The 9,890-nt window shown below is 32.2% G+C and overlaps 1 long non-coding RNA gene across 2 annotated transcripts in view; it reads right to left on the minus strand.

Annotated features, from left to right (window-relative positions):
• Positions 1–3,958: 3,958 nt before the first annotated feature.
• LOC136832894 (uncharacterized) overlaps positions 3,959–9,890 on the minus strand; it is a 52,968-nt gene continuing 47,036 nt past the window's right edge. For both annotated transcript variants that reach the window (XR_010851352.1, XR_010851353.1), the window contains 2 exons: positions 4,507–4,770; positions 3,959–4,219 (listed from right to left, as the gene is read on the minus strand). This is a non-coding gene — a long non-coding RNA (uncharacterized lncRNA). The remainder of the gene's footprint in view (positions 4,220–4,506; positions 4,771–9,890) is intronic.

The following is a 9,890-nucleotide window of genomic DNA, read 5'->3' on the forward strand; positions in this document are numbered from 1 at the left end:
GTCAGTCAGGTTTGGAATAGCAGCTAGTCATGTTCTCGACAGCATAGCAGCAGCTTTTGAGTATTTTGGAACTGCAGGTATTCGCTACCTGTGGCCCTCTGCAGTTGGAGGATGACGTTGATGGCTGAACCGTGTCCATCAGTGGAGCAGTGTTGTTCCTGTTTGACAGCAGTCTTGCTGTTGCCTTGACTCTGCCCATCATCTGTCGTTTTTGGAGATGTTCCTGTTGGCCGTCATGGGGCGGTTGTTTTTGATGATCGTATGGCAGTGTTCAAGGATGTTCATCCTCTTCGACCTTTGTTTGGTCTCGACATCTGTGTAGATTGTCTGTTGTGTTTTTGTGCTGCACGAGGTTACAACCCTGGTATTTATACGGTTGTATTGGTATTATTTATGCTGCTTTATTATTCATGATCATGTGTTGCTAAATTATTTATGCTATTTTTGTACTGTTTGATGCTGTTTGATCATGTTGTTTATGCTGTCTGTTTTGTTTATATTTTGCGATGTAGCCAAGGTGTTGTTCACTTATTATGATTACTGTTTTGTTAATGTAATGTTATTGTCTGTTATTGTCTTTCATAGAGTAACTTTGGTTTGGCTACATCAGTGTTTATTTTGATTTGGAACTGACTCTTGTTTTAAATTTGATGTATTTATATTTTTAATGGACTCATTATGGTAGTTAACTTTGCTGCTGGTAATCATATTTCATTTATGGTAATACTGAGTATGTAATTTGATTTATTTTGAACCAAACCTGACTCACTTGTAAATATGTATATATCTTATAATAAATTAGTTTAAGGTAACTTTATCGTTTTGTTCAGCTCCTTCCTCCTTTGTCTGCCTCAATTTCTGCCAGTCATTCCAGTTCCGTATATTTTATATATATATATATATATATATATATATATATATATATATATATATATATATATATATATATTCATATATATATATATATATATATATATATACACAAAATAAGTGTTACCTTGATAAAGGCTGACTTCAGTGAAAATCTAACCATTTAACTAATGAATCAGAGATGAACCGCCTGCGGAACAACCTTCTAAACCTTGAACCATTTCACATCCACATACATGTCACACACACTCCCACTCTTCATGATACCATAGTACATTAATGATATGCCCATCAGCTGATGACATCTTTCAGTTCTTAGATACTCAGCATTATTTCAACAAGCACTTACAAATTTGCAAGCAACCTTCCACTCTTGCATCATTAAGATGTGCATCACTTCCAATACCTTTAATTTCATTTATAAAGTACAACTGCCGACTCTTTTCTTCCTAAAGTTTTCAATAACCTTTTTTAGCACTCAAATTCCTCTCGAGTCACTACTTCGGTGTCCTTTATACCTAAATGCAAGTTTATATCAACCAATCAATCAATTCTGTATACCTATATATGTTCTCTTTTGCAATGGAACTGCCACAAATACATTTTTCCTTAACGACACTCATTTTATCCACTACTTCAAGGAGTTAGTCTTTTTCATATTCACCCAAGCCCACAACCACTTCCTAATGTCAAAGTCCTTAAATTTTTTTATAATCCTCGACACATCCTTCCATAATGCTTGGGTAGTTTTTTATCCATCATTTTCTTTTCTCCCTTCTCTATTCTTACTTATCTGATAATTAAACTGGCTTGACTACAGTGAGGGTCACATTCTGAACCAGTCCTACCAACAAAAACTTTTATTTTCTCTTTCGCTTCAATTGGATAATTATCAAATTTACTCCATCCACTCCTTGCTTCTTCACCATACTGTTTCCCAAGCGTTTCCAAAATTTACTTATCTACATTTTCATTCTTTTTGAAATCTAATTTTCTCAACAATTATTCATTTCTCAGAACACATTTCCAGAAGGCTCTCAATTCCCATTCATTCAAAAGAACACCATACCCAGTATCTTATTTTCTATCACCGATCTTTACACTTAAGTCATCCGGCATAACCACCTTTTTTCGTTCTCCAAGACAGTGTAAACATTTGTGAAAGTTTGCAAATAAACTTAAAAATGTCTTTCAAAAATTATCCATCTCAATATATTTTGCAAATCAATTGATAAGCTTTCAATCAGATGCGGCTAAAAAAGAAACTCCAAAAGATTCATAATGAGTGTGCTTGCTGCAAATAATATTAAAAACTTCGTTACTTAGAACAGAAAAAAAAGCCTTACCAACAATTCTCACGGCATATAGCCCTTCAGTAAGCTTTCATTTATTTCTGCTTTTCGATAAATACTGAAACGGAAGCAATAAAAATAACGAAAACCTTTGAACCTGAACGTACATGACCTGAGGGAAATTGAAACAGAATCCAGCGCAGATATTCTGCCAGCGAAATGAGCCTCTGTTCACAACGTTCCCTTTTGTAGACAGTAGCTTTTGTACACCGTGCAATCAAAAGGTCTGGTATCAAACTATTGCACAAATTGTACACGATCAATTGCAGTTTAAATCGAGTGGTTTGCCAATCACACATGCACACATTATACATATATATTATATATATATATATATATATATATATATATATATATATATATATATATATATATATATATATATATATATATATATATATAATATGAGAGAGAGAGAGAGAGAGAGAGAGAGCATATTATTCAGAATAACCGACATCTATATGGGACCAGAATTGCTAGTAACTTGCAACCCAAGATGCTTCAGAATAAAAGACCCATATATGACAAACAGAAAGTAGACAAGAAAATGTCAAGTAAATTAAGAAAAGTTAAAAAATAAACATTTATATACAAAACACCAATCGATACTCTAAAAACTACATGCTGCACGGTGCTTCACAACAACACTACACCCTCCAAAATTTATAAGCATCGTTTTTAGCAGTCCTTCCTGGAAGACCATTTCTTACTTTACAGTAAAAATAATTGCATGTATCTTTTTCCCACTCTTGTATCCATTATTGACCATGCTTCTAAAGCTTCATCTCACTTTCACCACATTTTCTTAGAGTCCTGTGACTTCACAATCGTGTTTTATATTGTTTTTACTTAATATTTTCCAACTAAGATACAGTCCCAGTCAGCACAAATGAAGGTAAGCACCTGAATCACCTACCTGCTTCAGCTTGCTCATTGCCCCTTGTCTCATCCTTCAGTGAACGAAAGGCCTCCCAGTACTAGACAGTGACAACCTGACACTTCAAATGAACGTGGATGATCTTTCATTGCACTAGGAGGAAGCAATCTGATCTGCAATTGTTGCAAATGATCAATGATTTAGCTTTGGGATAAGCATCATATTTTCTACTTATCAGATACATGTTGTTTTGAAAGTGGAAAAAAATATAAAATATACAAAGTTTACAAGGACCCTCGTCCTATAAAAAAAAAATGCCAAAATAACATATGAATACTCTTTACCCCAACTGTCTAGGATTAAGGATCTTTATAATGTTTCCTGAGTGAAGAACGGAAGCGGTGATAAATGACTTAAGAGGACAGGTATCAAGATGAATACCATCAACGGACGACTGTCTAGAAATAAGGACCTTTTGAAGTAACTGCTTCGGTGTGTGTGTGTGTCTGTGTTTTTGTACAAATACATACCTACACATACATCTATATGCATATATATATATATATATATATATATATATATATATATATATATATATACTGTATATATATATATATATATATATATATATATATATATATATATATATATATATATATACTGTATATATATATATATATATATATATATATATATAGTTATGGATTACGAGGAGGTGACTGCGTTTTTCATGTTACTCTACTAATCTTAGCCTTACAAAACCCCCCGTAAGACCACACACAGAATGATTGCAAGAACAATTACTAATTGGAAGGTCGCCAAATGAGAAGTATGTTCCTTAACATTATTTTATTTTACACACACACACATGGTAAACTGAACAGTGGGAATAATGGACAAATCTCATACAATAAACAAGTGGAAAAACAGCACAACAGTAAATCACTGAGTTGATAATTAACGTATCAATTACCCAACGGGGTATATGTAAATGGCCACTTGCAAGTGATCCATAAGCCAATCGGCAATGCAATGATGCCAACCTCGATGCGGGCGGATTCTTCAGGCAATCGGGAACACAGAGGAACGGCTACGTAGGTAACTTGCACAGATAACACTCCTGGAAGTAAAATAATCCCAGATAAGACTACTAACGAAGTACTATCTCTCTGGAAATGACTTAATGTACAAACTGGAGGGTATTGCCTTACTCTGCTCACTTCTTGGCAAGGGGCATGAGTTACGTTATGCACTGTTCAAAGAATTACATACTAGGTATAAAAAGTTCGCTGTTTAAGTCGAAGGGACAAAGAATTTACTGGGGGTGGTGAAATACGAGAGAGAGATGGTAAAAAACGAGTCAAAGGAAAAGTACAGGGCTAACCATTTCCCTTTCAGGGGACATACCGTGTTTGCTTCCTGGTACTGCTTGAGCACACAACTCTAGGTTGACAAGATCAAAGCTTCTCTCGGGCAGTGTCCAGTAATGGGGTCACAACAGATCCAGTGCAAGTGAAAAATGAGTTCGCGCCTGCCAGCAGTTCGATCGTCAAATGGACAGAACTTCGCCAAGCTGACAAGCAGACTAACTGTCGATGTAGGGTGTTGGTTCCTTATAAGGCTTCGGATGCTGCTTGGGGATTGGCTCCGGGTGGTGTCACTGGCTATGACCTGCAGATTAGAGAAATGGTCTTTGGCCTGTAAAGTGAGGGAAAAGCTGCGCGAGTTTAATTAAATTTTAGGATCTAGACAGAGGAAACAACAACCTTCTCCAAGTGTTTTCCCTAGAGAGGCAATACGGGCCCGACCCTTGAAGGGGGCTGCTTGGCCACTCCTAAATTCTACCCTTTCACTCCAACCCTTGTGGGTCTACCTACACTCATATTGTCTTGATATTTTCACCTTAAACTATAAGAGTTAGCGATCCAGCGGCGTAGAAAACCATAAATATATATATATATATATATATGTATATATGTATGTATGTATGTATATATATATATATATATGTATGTATATATTATATATATATATATATATATATATATATATATATATATATATATATATATATATATATATATATGTATATACATATACATATATATCTCAAATATAATATATATATACATAAATATATATTTTCATGATACTTTCTTTAAAATGTACATCATTCCATGATTTTAATATATTTACTGTTCTAGTTGTCATGTATTCTGTGTAATGTTATGATTATTGAGATGTCGTATGTAGTGTATGTAAGATTTCACAAGAATAAATGATTTACATAATTTAACTGTGTAATTTAAAATTATTGTGTTTAAGTTAAACCAGATGTTCCGCTGTCATCAGTTAACATAAGGAAGAATCGCGTTTTTCGTCTTGTTTAAAAAACATGCCACTCATAATTAACCACCAGCTGGCTTTGTTTTAAGGGATTTCCTAAGTCACATATTATTCTTGATTGCGTTGAGATCTTGTCCAATACGGTTTTCTGTTCGATTCACGTATTTTTTTTTTTTATTTACTGTCTCGATCAATTACGTCATGTTTTGTAAGACTGCAGTGTCCCAATTGAGTTCAAAACGCACTGCTCAGGAAGTGACGTCATGTGTCTTTCTACAATGTTCCATGAAAGTTTTGCTCTTTGATGGGAGACAGGATCCATTTCATTGTAAGACCAGATATCGTGCTTGTTACATTAATTGTAATATCCCCTCTCTCTCTCTCTCTCTCTCTCTCTCTCTCTCTCTCTCTCTCTCTCTCTATATATATATATATATATATATATATATATATATATTATATATATATATATATCACACGTTTTAAATTCATAACGCAAAAGTAAATATATTGTATTGGTCACTCTTTAGCGCTTGAGGTTTTTTGTGAAATCTTATTCATATTTAAATTTATAACAGTGGTAACGGTGCTTATCAAGAAGTGTGTTTAGTGAATTTCAAGCTGCAGAAAAAATTGGGGTAATCTTGCGCAAGTTTTCACGAGTTTGTGTAAGGCTAAGTGAATTTTTGCAACTTTTGACCATGGTTAAAAAAATAATTTGAGGTTTGCAGATGTGTTAGTCAGAGTAATTTACATTGAATTTCATTTACACTATAATTCATTTTTTTATGTTTTGTTTAATAGTGTGTTCTTAATGTCACTTGAGTGTTTTGATTCTTTTTGAATTGTATTTGTTTAGTTCTGTGAAAATTTAACACTCTGCCATATTTTATGTTTGTAATCTCTTAATTTTTCACATTTTATGTCGTGGTGATTTAACATTTATTTACTTAGCATCTGAAGTATTTCTTAATAATTTAACATTGCATATTTGAATTAATCTTCATTTACTTAGAGTTTCTTTTCAAATCTTACGTATTTCTGAATAGTTTAAATTTTGCTTGCTTAATCTAATTTATTGATAAATTAACCTTGGTGATTTAATTCAAGAATTAATTAAATTATGTTAATTTCAAGTAAAAGTAAATTTTCATTAAATTTTAAATTTTGATTATAATTTTGAATTTAAAAATAACTTTTTGCATTTAAAATTGTTATAACAGTGTTTCATAATATATTGACCACCAGTGATAGCATTAATTAGGTGAACACCCAGAGTGTTATAGAGTTTTGTTCCTTTAGTTTTGCTAAAGTGAATTAAGACCAAGGGACAGCTGAAGTTGTTTGATGGAGCTATGCCCTTTTACTTTAGTATATTTCTTGTTTAAATGTTGATACTTCACACTAGTTTTGATAAACTTAGTCTGATTTCTCACATGATTAGTAAGTTGTTAAGGGATCACTGCTGCCTTCAGAGTACTCAGTCGTAATTTTATTGCTATGAGAGTTAAGGTATCTGGGTGAAGTGAGGTAAGTTTTTGAATTCTATGATTAATCGTGCAATAACCAGATACTTGGAACACATCGTGGCAATACATATAATATATATATATTATATATGTATATGTATATATATATATATATATATATATATATATATATATATATATATATATATATATAGTGTATATAATATATATATATATATATATATATATATATATATATATATATATATATATATATATATATATATATATATATATATGTATATATATATATATATATATATATATATATATATATATATATATATATAAAAATCATGAGTGAACTAAGGTAAAAGGCCAATTTAAAAATTTCTTTCTTCTTCATCTGACGTTTCGTTAAGTGTTATTAAATCTTCTGGGAATCTGTTAATAAAAACAATAAATTTTAAGAAATAATCTTATTCTTATAACTGTGACTTTCTATTCTTTTTACTTTTTATGATTCCTTCTACTGTAAGATAGATTGTTAATTTTTTTGTTTCTATTTACACATTCCAGAAGCAATAATATATTTACGTAAAGTAGGAATAAAGAAAACATCAATGTTGAAATTTGCCTGTTTTCGTAGTCCACCTAAGGTCTCCCTAGGTTTTCGCTCTAAGGTCTCCCTAGGTTTTCGCCTACCTGCAATACAGTCGTGTATATATATATATATATATATATATATATATATATATATATATATATATATATATATATATATATATATATATATATATATATATATATATATATATATATATATTATCGTGAAGTGATCAAGCACCTGGTTATTACACAAATATTAATACCAAAAAGTTACCTCATTTCGACCAGATGCCTGAAACCTCATAACAAAATATTAAGACTGAATACTCTAAAGGTACAGTGATCCCATAAAACTTACTTATCACTTGAGGAAATCAATGTATCTTTATCAAGTTATGGGTGAGGTAACAGCCAACAAGCTATAAACAGACTAGTGGAAAATAGGTATCACTTCAACAAACAATATAACAGTTTCCCTGGTTCTATTTCACCTAGATTAGTCTCAGGTGAACAAACAGATATATCACTTAGCTTATACACATTCATTAATTTCTCTAATTACTAGTGGTCAAAATGAAACGCTGTGCTTCTGACACTTTAAACAGACAAATTTATTTCTAAGTTCAAAAGTTATATGCAGAGTTCACAATCTCAAAAAGATTTACTGTTATCTGACAACAGTGTAAGATTTAAGTATTACTTAATCGATTAAGTTTAATTCACAAAACTTTAATTTATTAAGAAAGCAATTTGGTTAAGTAAGATTCAAACCATTAACTATCACTCAAGTTTTAAACACATACCTGATTGACTAAACTCAACACAAGTGTTCACCAAAATATTAGTGACTGGAATCCATATAAGTATTCTCTGAAATCTCAATAATACGTATGCACTAACAAAATGCTAAGTAATCACTAGCACAAAACTTTGGAAAACACTAATTGTAAAATTAGAGTAATATGATAACACAGACATATAAGAATGAAATATGCAAAAATGGAAATATACCAACAGCCATTTCAGTAAGACAAAAATATGTTTAAAGATCATACCAATCTTTCAAAAGATTACCTTCACTTTTAATAAAGGTTAAACTCACATCTTTCTAAGACTTTCTCAAAGACAACACTGCCAAGTCACAATGACATACACAATAATATGTAATTAGCAGCAAGACACATTAGAACTCACTATAAGAGATATTATCCACCTCTTATCAAAACAATAATTCTCTTTTACCTAGAACATCACTTTAACTCTTAAGATAATAAAAACCAGTAAACATCACATTACCTTTTGTAAGTGTTTCACTATTATACACTCTACACAATGCTTGCACAATATAAATACCTTAGATCACTTGGGTGAGTTTAACAAAACTTTTACAAACAGGAGAGCAATCAGTAAAACCCCTTATACATGAATGGTAATTTGAGAGAGAGAGAGGGAGACAGCATATTTCCAGCAACCCCTTTGGCTAACTGACTCTTTCTCATTCAGCACTCCTCTTTTATCTTCAAGCCCTCCCAGAGTACTCAAAGAATACATAAGTATACATACATTATACATACAGGTATACATGTACAGTATACATACAGGACTGGAGCTTCGAGCACTTTATCTTAGTGATTGACATCATCCGCTCACTCAAACACCTGAGCGAATAAAAAGGAGGTATTTGCGACCAAAACTGGCTCACTGTCAGCATGTCAACTTCACTCTCTCTCTCTGTTCCTCATTCTTTCTACTCAAGATTATGGAAAGTAATAAACACAGACAGAGATGATAACCTCAGAATAGGCACACATGATAAACATATAACAAGCATTTAGCTGATAGCTGTCAACTCATGTCAGAGATAAGACAAGAGGCCTCTGCCTTTCTCCAAACACGACTTCCTTCACACCAACACCTGCGCAAATATAGGAAGCGGTAAGTGATAATGGTTCAAAAAATATCTCTCCCTCACTCTCCACAGCTTTAACACTCAGTGCTATTATAAGGTGTTATAATATAAATAACCATTTTATAAGTGTTTCTATAACCCTGTGAAAATTTTGACGTTTTGCTTGCAGATTCATCATTCATTGTGAAGATGTGATTTTAAAATGTCTTTTTCTTACAGATAAATTGTATATCATGTAATCTTACAATGTCTTGGTATGTTTTTTCCAATTGTTTAATATTTGAAATTGTATTATGAACAGCGAATTCTTAGCGTGTTGTGAACAGAGAGAGATATTCTGAGATTCTTATCAGGTCACCACATCCTGTTTACCCAAGTGTGTGAAGGTAGTCATGTAGGGAGGAAGGCAAAACGAACCCCTCTTAACTTATCGTGATTTGACAGTTATCGGCCAGTTG

This window comes from Macrobrachium rosenbergii, chromosome 50, assembly GCF_040412425.1.
Source record: "Macrobrachium rosenbergii isolate ZJJX-2024 chromosome 50, ASM4041242v1, whole genome shotgun sequence".
In the NCBI taxonomy this organism is placed as follows: Eukaryota; Metazoa; Arthropoda; class Malacostraca; order Decapoda; family Palaemonidae; genus Macrobrachium; species Macrobrachium rosenbergii.